The sequence below is a fragment of the Miniopterus natalensis genome, chromosome 5, assembly GCF_054644295.1.
Source record: "Miniopterus natalensis isolate mMinNat1 chromosome 5, mMinNat1.hap1, whole genome shotgun sequence".
NCBI lineage: Eukaryota > Metazoa > Chordata > Mammalia > Chiroptera > Miniopteridae > Miniopterus > Miniopterus natalensis.
This window is the reverse complement of record NC_142085.1, coordinates 73,595,365-73,607,658: the sequence shown is the minus strand read 5'-3', so window position 1 is coordinate 73,607,658 and position 12,294 is coordinate 73,595,365. Positions and strand designations below refer to the sequence as shown.

The 12,294-nt window shown below is 41.5% G+C and overlaps 1 pseudogene; it reads right to left on the bottom strand.

Annotated features, from left to right (window-relative positions):
• Positions 1-9,864: 9,864 nt before the first annotated feature.
• Positions 9,865-11,799, bottom strand: LOC107530949 (annexin A6 pseudogene; annotated as a pseudogene).
• Between the last annotated feature and the right edge of the window lie 495 nt (positions 11,800-12,294).

Genomic DNA, 12,294 nt, shown 5'->3' with positions numbered 1-12,294 from the left:
GAACCCTCTCAAACTTTTATTTTGCTGAGGAAGCGGATGATTTAAATAAGTCTGTTTGACACATGCCTATCTGACTTCCCAGTTCCCTTAGGTTTCCTGCAAGTCAGCCATAAAGCTATCCCCCCACTTGCTCTGACAGGATTTATGCATTCTACATCTGGTATTCAGCAAGCATATTTTTCTTCCTTTTTCATTGAACTTCTGCCCATACACACATACAGGGTCTCATTTTAATAGTGGGATTATTCCCTGTGTATTTAAATACACAGGAAACAGGAAATCATCTAAAAGAACACAGTGATCTCATGGTTATATCACTTTTCCCCACAAGCCCATTAGAGACAAAGACAAGATTCTGGAGCTTATAGCTGAAGAGTTTCTCAACCTGAGAGACTGGCTGACCTTAAGTTCCCTCTTCTGGTTCTTAACATAGTACAAATTAAGAAAATGAAATAGCACATTTATTCCAAAACACGAGAAAGAAAAGGATATTTTTTTCAAAATAAATCTGTATTTGGCTTTCAGAAATGTAAGAAGACACTCTCACATTTGGGTGGCTGACTAAGCAAGGAGCCAGAGGGTCTAGGGAAAGCCCTGGGAATGCAGGGAAGGTCTGCAGATATTCAAATGCAGCTTACAGTAGGCCAAGGGTTCTCTCAGAGATGTATCTGGAAGGTAGAATCCTGTATTTAATAAGTGCTAACATATCTTGACCATGTTCCATTTAATCCTCACATAAACCATATGAGTTAAGTGTTACTAGCCTCATTTTACAGATAAGGAAACTGAGCTTGGACTCTTAAAGACTCAATGTATTGCAATGGAGAGTACTTCTCCCAGGTAGAAACTCTCTCCTTGGATTGATGTCTTATAGGTGCTCTGACACCCACCCTGGGGAAAAGCTTAAGAACACACTCTTCTTTACAGACACTGGGAACAGAATTTCCCAGGCTCGATTGCAACTCTGCTAGAATAGAGACTAGAGATGCTCAAAGAGATGCTTCTGAGAAATGGCAGCTCTAGAAGTCCTTTCTCCATCAAATAATAAAATAAATCAGGTTCTGTACACCTCAATGTATTCTGGTACTTTCAAAATTGCCATCTCTTCCTAGTACGTAGGTCAACTCTTGTTAACTCTAATGTTTGATTATTTTGATTATTTTATACCCCAAACATGCCAGAGATTAAACATTTGTGAGACTAGGACTCCTTTGTTTTGCCCCTTCAGCAACTCTCCTACTCCCAAATCTTTGATAACATCAAGGTTTTCCCTCACCTTGTTTGCCTCAGACATTTTGCTAGTTCTTACTCTAATTTTTTTTCTATGAATGTTCTCCTTTCCCACTTACCTAAAACCATCACCATCAAAACCTGGTTTAAATCTCACCAAAGGCTCCATTACTGGCCTTGTGGATTTTTAACTCCTTACACGTGCCCTCTAATAGTCTATGTAATCCATTCTATGGAACTATGTAACTTTGTACCTATTCTTAACACCTTGTAACTAATCGCTAGTCATTTTCCCTATAACATTCTTTGTCTACCTAACCTTACTAAAAGTCTTTGCAGAATGGCAGAGCATCACTGACTATTCTGAATCTTGAAATTGAGTGTGCATATAGTCATTTAGAACCAGTGGTGGGCTGGAGCTGGCTTGTGCCTACCGTGTTGTGCTGCACATTTCTTCCCAACACAGTCTTTAATTACATCATGTTGGTAGCCTGAACTTGGCCATTGTGAGGGTATTTATATCATGAATATCAGCAAATGCTACAAATCGAGGCTTTGTTTTCTGCCTTTAGAGAGCCACTTTACCAGCAAGCACAGTGCCCTTGCTACTCAAAGTGTGGGTCACAGACCAGTAGCATCAACATCACTTGGGAGTTTGTTAGAAACACCAAGTCAGGCCCTAGTCAGTTTGGCTCATTGGTTAGAGCGTCAGCCTGCAGACTGAAGGGTCTTGGGTTCAATTCTGGCCAACGGCACGTACCTCAGTTGTGGGCTAGATCCCCCACTGGTGTGGGTGCATTTGGAAACCAACCAATTGATGTGCCTCTCTCACATTTTCCCCCCATCAGATTAACATGAAAGTCTAGAGTTGATTCACTATACAAAGACTATGCTCAATGAGTGTTACATTGACTGAAATCCACAATGTAAAACTATTGCAATTCTCAAGGCTACTTGCCAAGGGCAAAGATATATTTGTCCCATTTACAGTTATTCCTGTAAAACTCTAAATAATTTGTTTTTTAAAGTTTGACATGGGACAATGTCCAATAGCTGGAAGAAATCAGGATTTTTAATATTAAATTAAGGACACATGAAACTAATAAGGGAGATTAAAAAGATTTTCAGACATGTAAAGTGGCAAAGCTTTGGGAAGAAGCATGGAAAATCTTTTCTTTTTATATGCAACTTTGATGGAGTTATGGTACCTAACATCTGCACAAATCAAATAAATTTTGAAACCATGGGCTAATAGTAAGAAAGCAGCTGTAGCATTTCTTTATTAATGGCTTATCCAGTGTAATAATATTAGAGCAAAAGATCCTGGGTAAAATTCTGGGTAAGATATTAAGAGTAAGCCCAGAAGTACACATGAATTTGCAATATGAAATTCCAATCTGCAGTAACAGGAGTTTCTGAAGAGCTGCATATTTGTGAAAGAATGCTAGATTATGAGAGCATAAACTTTAAGGTCAAATGGCTTGAGTTCAAATCCCAGCTCTGCCACTTACTAGCTGTATGATCCTAGGGAAATTACTATGTACCACAGTTCCTTACCTATGAAATGGAAGTGCAAAAGTATTACCTACGTCATTGCATCTGGTGGTTAAAACCACCACATATTACGCTCACCTGTAGCTAAGCATACTGACTCTGGAACCAGACTGTCCCATTTGAATCTTGACCCTACCACTAAGTGTGTGACCTTGGGCAAGTTCCCTCATTGTGAAATGGCAATAGAGTAAGTTAATCTATGTACAATGCCCTGGCCCAAAGTAAGGGCTCTGTGAGTATATTACCAGGGGGTTTGATTAAAAACAAAATTTTTTAGGAGTTTCTGGTCAAGACAGCAGCATAGGTAAAAGCAGTACTTGGAACCTACCACACCACATCAAAATTACAACTAATTTACAGAACAATCAGCATTCAGAACCACCTGAAATCTAGCTGAACAGAAGTCCTATAACTAAGCATATAAAGAAAAAGCCACTTCCAGACTGGTAAGAAGGGTGGAGATGAGAAGGATTGGTCCCACATCCATCTTTAGTGGATAAAAATCAGGAGGGATATCTCAGCTGTGGAGGTCCCCCCTGAGGATCAAGAGGTCCCAGGCCCATACCAGGCCCCCAAGCCCAGGGTTCCAGTGCCAGGAAGAGAAGTTTCCCTAACTTCTGGCTGTGAAAACCAGCAGATATTGTGGCTGAGTGAGAGGAGGACTGCTGGAGTCCCAGGTGTTCCTCTTAAAGCCCCCCCCCCCCCCCCAGACTACTCAGACTCACTCACTCTGAGCTCCAGTGCTGGGGCAGCAGCTTGAAAGGTGCCAGGGACATGTGCAGAAAAACTGAATTGTCTGGCTTAAAGACAAGAGCTGGAAGGGCAGCTTTCTCTCAGACAAAAGGACTGGCAGAGGCCATTGTTCCTTTGCTGAGATCATCCCCCAAAGAGCAGACAGGTGGAACCATATCTGAGTTTCTATCAACCTGGCTAACACTGTTGGCCCCTCCCTGGAGATTCCCTGAGATCCCTTCCCAACCAACTTATGGGCCCACCAAGCCGTTTCCAGCGGCTTTTCCCTACAAACAGCTTCTTTTGGCTCATTTTGGACTTTCCTAAAATCTCTCAAACAAAGTGTCTGGCCTCTGCATACCCCATACCTCTTGCTAAGGGGTCCCAGGCCTGGCACTAGTAGTAGCCAGCCTCAGTTCACAGCTTGACCTCTCCCAGTCACCTCCAAGCCAAGCACAAGTAGCAAACATTTGCAGATCCTTCTGTAGCTCATGCTTGGTGATCCCAGGCAGGACACAGGCAGTGGCTAAACTTGGCCTGCACCTCCCAGAAGGCCTCAGAGCCAGTACACCAGGTGGACAACTTCAGACTATGCTGGATTACAACCCAACCACCTCCACGAGTGACACACTAAAGAGGAAAACTTGGCAGACACCAAAGCCCTGCTGAAGTGAGTCCTGCTCAGTGGGGTCAGCCCCTACACAGCAGCTCCTCTACTGTAGTCACAGCTGGTCCTCCCAGCCAATAGGTTTGGGGGTGAATCCCTCCCATTGACATGCCAACAGTAATCAAGGCTCAACTACAACAGGAGGACGCACACAGCTTACAAAGAGGGTGTACCTGGAATGCCTGGCTTAGGTGACTGGAGAGGCTGTGCTACTGGGCCCTACAGGATGCCTACTACATAAGGCAGCTTACCCAGACTGGAAGATGCAGCAGCTCTACCTAACACATAGAAACAAACACAAGGAAGCAGCCAAGATGAGGAGACAAGAAACAGGTCCAAAATGAAAGAACAGGAGAAATCTCCAGAAAAAATAAATGAAATAGAGGCAAGCAAACTACCAGATACAGAGTTCAAAACAAGAAACTGAGAATTTCAAAAGCATTATAAAAGGACATGGAAACCATAAAAAAGAACTAGTCAGAAATGAAGAACATACTAACTGAAATGAAGACTACATTATAGGGAATCAATAGTAGAGTAGATGAAACCGAGGATCAAATCAGTGATTTGGAAGATAAGGAAGCAGAAAACACCCCATCAGAAAAACAAAAAGAAAATTTTTTTTTAAATGAGCATAGTATAAGGAACCTCTGGTACAACTTCAAGCATATCAACATTTGCATCATGGTGGTGCTGAAAGGAGAAGAGAACAAGAAGTCGAAAGCTTATATGACAAAATAACAATGGAAAACTGCAAACTTGGTGAAGGAAACAGACATACAAGTCCAGAAAGCACAAAAAGCCCCACACAAGATGAACCCAAAGAGGCCCACACCAAGACACATCATAAATAAAATGTCAAAGGTTAAGGACAAAGAGAATTTTAAAAGCAGCAAGAGAAAAGCAATTCGTTTCCTACAAAGGAGCTCCCATAAGACAGTCGGCTGATTTCTCAACAGACAATTTGCAGGCCAGAGAGACTGGCACAAAATATTAAAGTGATGAAAAGCAAGGACCTACGAACAAGATTAATCTACCCAGCAAAGCTAACATTTAGGATCAAATGATAGATCATAAACATTTAGGATCAAAGAGGTTTCCAGAGAAGAAAAAGCTAAAGGAGTTCATCACCAAATCATATTACAAGAAATGTTAAAGGGTCTTCTTTAAGAAGAAGAAGAAAAAAAAAAAGATAAAAAGTATGAATAATAAAATAGCAATAAATACATCTATCTATCTATTAACAATTACTTTAAATGCAAATAGATGAAATGCTCCAATCAAAAGCTGTGGCACACTTACACAATGGAATACTGCTCAGCTGTTTTAAAAAAAAAAAAAAAAAAGGGAAATTTTACCTTTTGCAACAGCCTGAATGGACCTGGAGATTACTATCCTAAGTGAAATAAGCTGGACAGAGAAAGACAAATATCACATGATCTCACTTATATGTGGAATCTAATGAACAAAATAAACTGACAAACAAAATAGAAACAGAGGCATGGATACATGGAACAGACTGATAGCTGTCAGAGGGGAGGGGGTGTTAGGAGGCTGCATGAAAGAAGGTGAAGGGATTAGGCAAATATATATATATATAAAATACATAGATACAGGCAATATTGTGGTGATAGCCAGAGGGAAAGGGGAATGGGGGCTATAAATTCAGTTAAATTCAATTAAAAAACATTTTTTTAAGACATATGGTGACTAAATGGGTAACAAGACTCTTATATATGCTGTCTATAAGAGACTACTTCAGATCAAAAGACACACACAGCCTGAAAGTAAAGGAATGAAAAAGGTAGTTCATAAAAATGGAAACAAAACAAAATAAAAGTGGGGTAGCAATACTTATACCAGAAAAACTAGACTTTAAAACGAAGGCTATAACAAGAGACAAATAAGGATCCAGTAACTCTTCTGGGTATTTATCTGAAGAAACCCAAAACACTACATTGAAAAGGCATATGCATCCATATGTTTATTGCAGCATTATATACAATAGTCAAGATGTAGAAGCAACATAAGTGCATCAATACGTGAATACATCAAGAAGGGGTGATCACTTCATAAGTTATATAAATGTCTAATCATGGGGTTGTACACCTGAAACTAATATTATATTGTACATCAACTGTAATTTTAAAATAAAATAAATACGTAACATGTTTTTAGATTTCCAATAATGTCCATCTGTCATTAATCAAATCAGCTGGAGTTGGAGTAATTAAAAAGCTATATCTATCCACAAATCTGCAACCCCAGACCAACAGCTTTAGAAACCACAGATTCAGGAATGTTTTCAGTAACTATGTAGGGGTATCATACTCAAATGCAGTGCTTCTCAATGTCTTCTGGAGAGCTTTAAAAAACACTGATGACTGGGTTGCACCCTCAGGGATTCTGATGTAATGGGTCTCTGGTGTGGCCCTGGCATTAGGAATCCTGAAATCTCCCAAGTGGTTTTAATGTGAGGCAAGGATTGGGAACCACTGGCCCAAAGGCATAATTAAGCAGATATAAGAAACAAGCATGCAGTAATTTGGCACAAGCAGATTGACAAACTGGAATGGCTTCCATGTGGCTGTTGCCTGTTTTGTTTCTAGGGTTGGTCAGCTGACTCTGTAGATCTGGAATCTTGATAAGGGTATGCTTATGCAGGGCCCATAAGCTGGGGGTTACAGAGAAAAGGAGGTCACTCAGCAAAGACTGATTGGACTAGAAAGTCAATTAATCATTTACAAGAAGTACGATCACTTTCCAAAAGAAATAACTACTGCGGGAAACCAAGTTAACATCCCAACTACTTGACAAACCTATGAAATCAGGAAAAGGTCCAGAAGTCTGCAGGAATGGCAAGACCCTGAAGCAGTAATAAATTAGATTCTAGATTCTAGACTGATGGTTCTCAAACTTAGCTAAATATTAGCATCACTTGGCCTGGGCCATACTGCAGACCAGTTAAGTCAGAATCCCTGGGGTTTTTAAAAACTTTCCAAATGATCCCAAAGCGCAAACAAGTTTGAGAACTCATGAGATTATTATTCCCACAAGGTTCTCAACTTCCTGTTTTCCATGCTTCAGTTCATTTGATAATGCTTAAATTTACATTAAAAGTACTTGATTGATAGAAAACATGTTAACATGCTCTAACACTCCTCACACACAAAAACATCTACAAGCTTCCCTTTTGATACAGGTTCTTTTAAATAATGAGAACATAATTACTGAATTCTTATAACCAGTAAGCATGAGAAAAGTAATCCAAATATCAGAGTTGGGAAGAATTGGTTCATGCCTGATTTTAAAGGACAGGAGCTATTTATTTGAAGTTAATTTGCATTTATAGTATATATCTTATGTAACTACAGATAAAAAGTGAAGTAAGCCACAGGTTTTGTGACTCTTTTCATGACACCAGATTGCAACTACAATCACCAGTGAATTGGCATGCACAATAAGCAGTGAGTCTTGTCACCTAATTATAGCAGAAATGCTCTTTCCACTGAAGAATTAGTAAAGAGAACTTCTGCATTTCCCTCCTGTTCATTACCAAGTGCAGTGAATTGCAAATAATAGGTACTCAGTAATGCTTTTAGAATTAAATCGCCTTGAAACCATTTCTTCTAAGTTGAGTTTAGACTACAACAAGGTAGTGATAAGTTAAACAACACTCCCATTTTTTTGGTCAAATACCAATAAAATATAATTGTCTAAGAGAGCCCTGGTAGGAACATGAATAGGAGGCCGGCAGGAATTTCACAGTAGTTTAAGATCACTTTGTGACTTTGTAGGTTAATTAACCCTTCTGCATCTCAGTTTTCTCCATCCGCAAATAGGAAATAATACTAGTGATATCATAGGGTTATTTGGTATTGAGATATTTGTGAAATATATAAGAACATGACTTACGGCAATTACACAATAAATGTTACATGTTATTTTTATTAATGTAATATCATCCAATAGGTTATAAAAATCGGACTGGAAATAAAATATTGCACCATGTGTTTTACCCACAAAGTATGGGGGAAGAGGGTTTGGGAAATGCCCAAAGTATTTGAATTTCAAGTTGAAGGTCATTTACATACACTTATGACTGGAAAGGACTTAACCTTACCTGAATTTTATTTTCTTTATAGACTCAGTTACTATAAAAAAACATCCCTTAAATTTCAACCAAATTACACATCCAGGACTCTTTAGAACAGTGTGTTTATTTTTAATTTGAAGGTGCCCTTGGGTGTTCCCATGTTCACAGGCAAAACCAAAGACCTCAAAAGTGTTCAAGGCTTGATTGGCCAGTTTGTGTTGGAATGTAATTTGCATCCCATACCTTCCTGAGCTCCCATGAACTGGAACTCAAACATTTCCTTGTGAAAGTAGCTCTGAGAATCAGCTGTTTGTTAGTTAATTTACTCAAGACCAAATTCTACGCAGGCAACCACAAAAGTAGCTAATTTCCCCACTGGTTTAAGGAGGCTTCCTTTGTTGGCACAAACATATTCCTTTAAGATTTTATCTATAATAGTAATTCCATACTGCTTGAGATAAAATCTTTCTGTTCTCCGTCAGTCACCTAGGAGCTTGTATAAAATCTCTCTTAACTTTGTAAATTCATGAATCTTGAATTAAGCAGAATACAAAGGAAAACAAAATTTGAACAAATTCTGTTTTCTGGGTGCTTGGATTCTTTTAAATTAAATCTAAAATACTATAAAATTATTCTTATTCTAATGTATCTTCAATTTCTCAGTCATTCTTCCATTAGGATGTATTTACTTGAATGCCCAGTTCTGTGTATATCCCATGAAGAAATCTAAGAAGCTTAAGAAATGGCCACAAATCTCAAAAATTTTATAATTTCACAGGAAGACAAATAAAAGAAAGCAATTATAACAAAATATGATTAAGTATCAAACAGATTTCAAAGGAGTTCAGAAAAGGAACTGATTAGGGGTTAATTTGGTCCCTGCGGGAAAAAAAAGCATAGAAAAGCTTACCTTCATCAAACCCTCAAATCCTGTAAGGTTAGACTAAATTTGCAACAGGCAGAGGTACTTTGAGAGATTATTCAAATTGAGAGAACAGTAGCAACTGTGAACTGTACATTTAGACCAGTGGTGGGGAACCTTTTGTCTGCCAAGGGTCATTTGGATATTTATAACATCATTCACTGGCCATACAAAATTATCAACTTAAAATTAGCTATGAAAAAGGCTGCTAGATTTATTGAATTTTGAGTCCCACCTGGTTGCTTGTCAGGGCCAGACAAATGATTTCACAGGCCATATATGGTCCACAGGCCACATGTTCCCCACCCGATTTATTTTTTAATTTTTGGTTCTTTTCATAGACAGAGGCTCAGTATGTTTTTGGATTTGATAATGGCCAAACCATGGCAGGGGCTGTGGCAGGGACAGAGGATGGAGGGGGGATGGGGAGTGGAGGTGGACAGAATCTATGGCTATGGTTCTTCAGCTGCTCAGGTGTGAGGAGTGACCATGCTGGGCCTTCAGTGGCCCCTGGGAGTGGAAGCCTTTCCTAAACCCCAGTTGATGAAAAGAACCCACCCCTGCCCCTTCCTTAGTCTCTGAAGCTGGAGAGATCAGGCTTGGTCACTGTGGCTGGTGTTGATGACCATTTCTTGGCTGAGGTGCCTGCCAAAGCCGGTGGCCCTAGTTCTCGCCACCACAGATAGCCAGCAAGGCCTTCATGAATTCTCCAGAGGTGTCGCCCTGCCCTCAATGACTTGGTGGAGAGACTTGTTGTATTTCCCAATGAACTCCCGCCAGATGTTGAGCAGGTTGATCTCATTCTGGGACACCATGATCCCGGTGAGGGTCTTCTCATCCATGCCAGCACCCTTCATGGGCTTGTAAAGTTTGTCGGCAAAGAAGAGAGGCTTGTTCTTGACACTTTGAACAATGGCCACAAACGTGTCCTTGACATCCCCAGACATCTCCTTCTTGATGACGTCCTCCACATCATAGTTGGTCATCTTGATGAACTCCTGGAAGAATTTCCGGAGGTGCGGATAGCTGTGGGTACATAGGATCATCATGCAACGTGTCTCCAGGGAAGTTTTGTCTCCACTGCTGGTCATGTCTGCTATTTCCAAGATCTCAGCAGCTACCTGGGCATCTTCCCGGGCCTCGTCCCGATCTTCTCCTCCCTCCTCACGGTTCCCTGTAGCCAGAGAAATCAGGATCCTTTTGAAGTGGCTGGATGTGTCTGAGCTCAGAGCAACCTCCAGGGACTTGTGATAGTCTTCCTTACAGGCCTCACTGATGGCCGGATTTCAGTGTTGGTTCGAGTAGCTAGGATTTTGATGAGAGCCTTTTCATATGTGCAGGCTCCCTCCATGGCCTTCTTTAACTGCTTGGCCATCATAATGGTCCAGTGGCATCATTAGCCCCAGAATCAGCCTCACCAGGTCTCCAGAGAGCTCAGACTTTAGGTTAGCCATCAAGTTCCTGCCGAAGTGAGACTTGAAGGTCTGCCAAATCTGTTGCTGCGGGGCATTGCTGCGGCACGTGATGTCAATGATGGTGTCCTCATAAGTTCCAAGTCCCTTCTTGGCTTTCCTTAGCACTTTGGCATCTGCGTCAGGGTTGAAGTCGTTGATTGAACGCACAGTTCCATTCAGCTCTACTCAGGCCACTGCACTAAGCTCCCACATTTGATAGGCCACCTGCGCTGCCTCCAGGAAGAACTGGTCATCATCATCATTATCTCCCCCACACAGCTTCAGCAGAGCCCTCTTGTATTCGCCAGAGGTGTCATTCTTGATCATGCTGTAAAGGGACTTCTCATACTTGGTCTGGAATATCTCCTGAATGTCGAGCATGTCCAGCTCACTACGGGAGACCATGATGTGGATCAGAGTGTTGTCCCGAGTCCCCAGGCCCTTCATGGCCTTAAACAGCCTTTCAGAAAAATAGTCAGTGGTGCTCTGGATACACTTTACCACAGCCAACATCAGCTTCTCACAGCTCTGCTCTGATGCTGACTTCAATGGACTTCCCCATGGTCTTCAAATACTCATCAAACACCAACGGAAGATGCTGCTTGATGTGATTTCCCAAAACGTAAATGAACTGGGCTTCATCTGTTCCCCATTTCAGTTCCCCTGCCTCATACAGGTCCTGGGCATCCTGTTGTGCCAAATCCTTCCTCACTACATTGTCCTCTTCCCTGGTGCCCTGGGGCAGGACTACAAGCATCTTCTGGAAGTGGCCAGAGGTATCGCCAATGATGTCAGCCTCCAGGTCTGGCTGGTAGGCATCTTTGTATGCTGCCACCAGCTGGTGGATCTGCTAACTGGTCTGGGAAGCCAAGATCTCAATGAGGCACTTCTCATCAGTGCCAATGCCCGAGAGGGTGTCTTTAATTTCTTTTGCATCATAGTAGTCAAGCGGCCTCATTAGACCCACAATCAGTGATTCAAACTTGCCCATCAACTCATACTTCAGGTCTGCAATGAGGTCCTTGCCATAGAGGGACTTGGAGCACTGGCAGATCTCCTGCCTCTGCCTATTGCTCCGGGAAGTGATCAGCTCCAGTATGGCCTCCCTGTCACTGCCAAAGCCCTTCATGGCATTATACAGAGCCTTGGCATCCTGGCCGGGGTTAAAGTCTGGGAAGTCATGAATGGAGCCGTGGTACTTGGCACCCTGTGCTGGTCTGGCTATGGTCTCAGGTTCTGCATCAGAAAACACGCTCGGCAGAGGCCTCTTGTCGAACACCAGTGGACCCGCAGACGAATGGGCAGACGCGAAGCTCGCTGGGTAGAAGCCTGTTATCGGAGCCTCCCCACCCAATTTAGACAGTCAGAAAATAGTAGGCAGTTTCCCAGGTAAGATGAATTGAATGCAACATTTCCAAACATATAGAAATAGGGACAAATAGTATTATTAGATATTACATATATAACGGAACTCAAAAGCAAAATCTCCACATAGGAGAGATTACAAGTCTCAAAGTCTGGGGTTTCTATGGTTATTCAAGGCCAGAATATGGCACAGGAAAATGTGTGCACAGCAGGAATCAGAACCGGACTCCCTGTGTAAAATCAGGAGAACTCCAGAAAGCACTGCACAAACCAG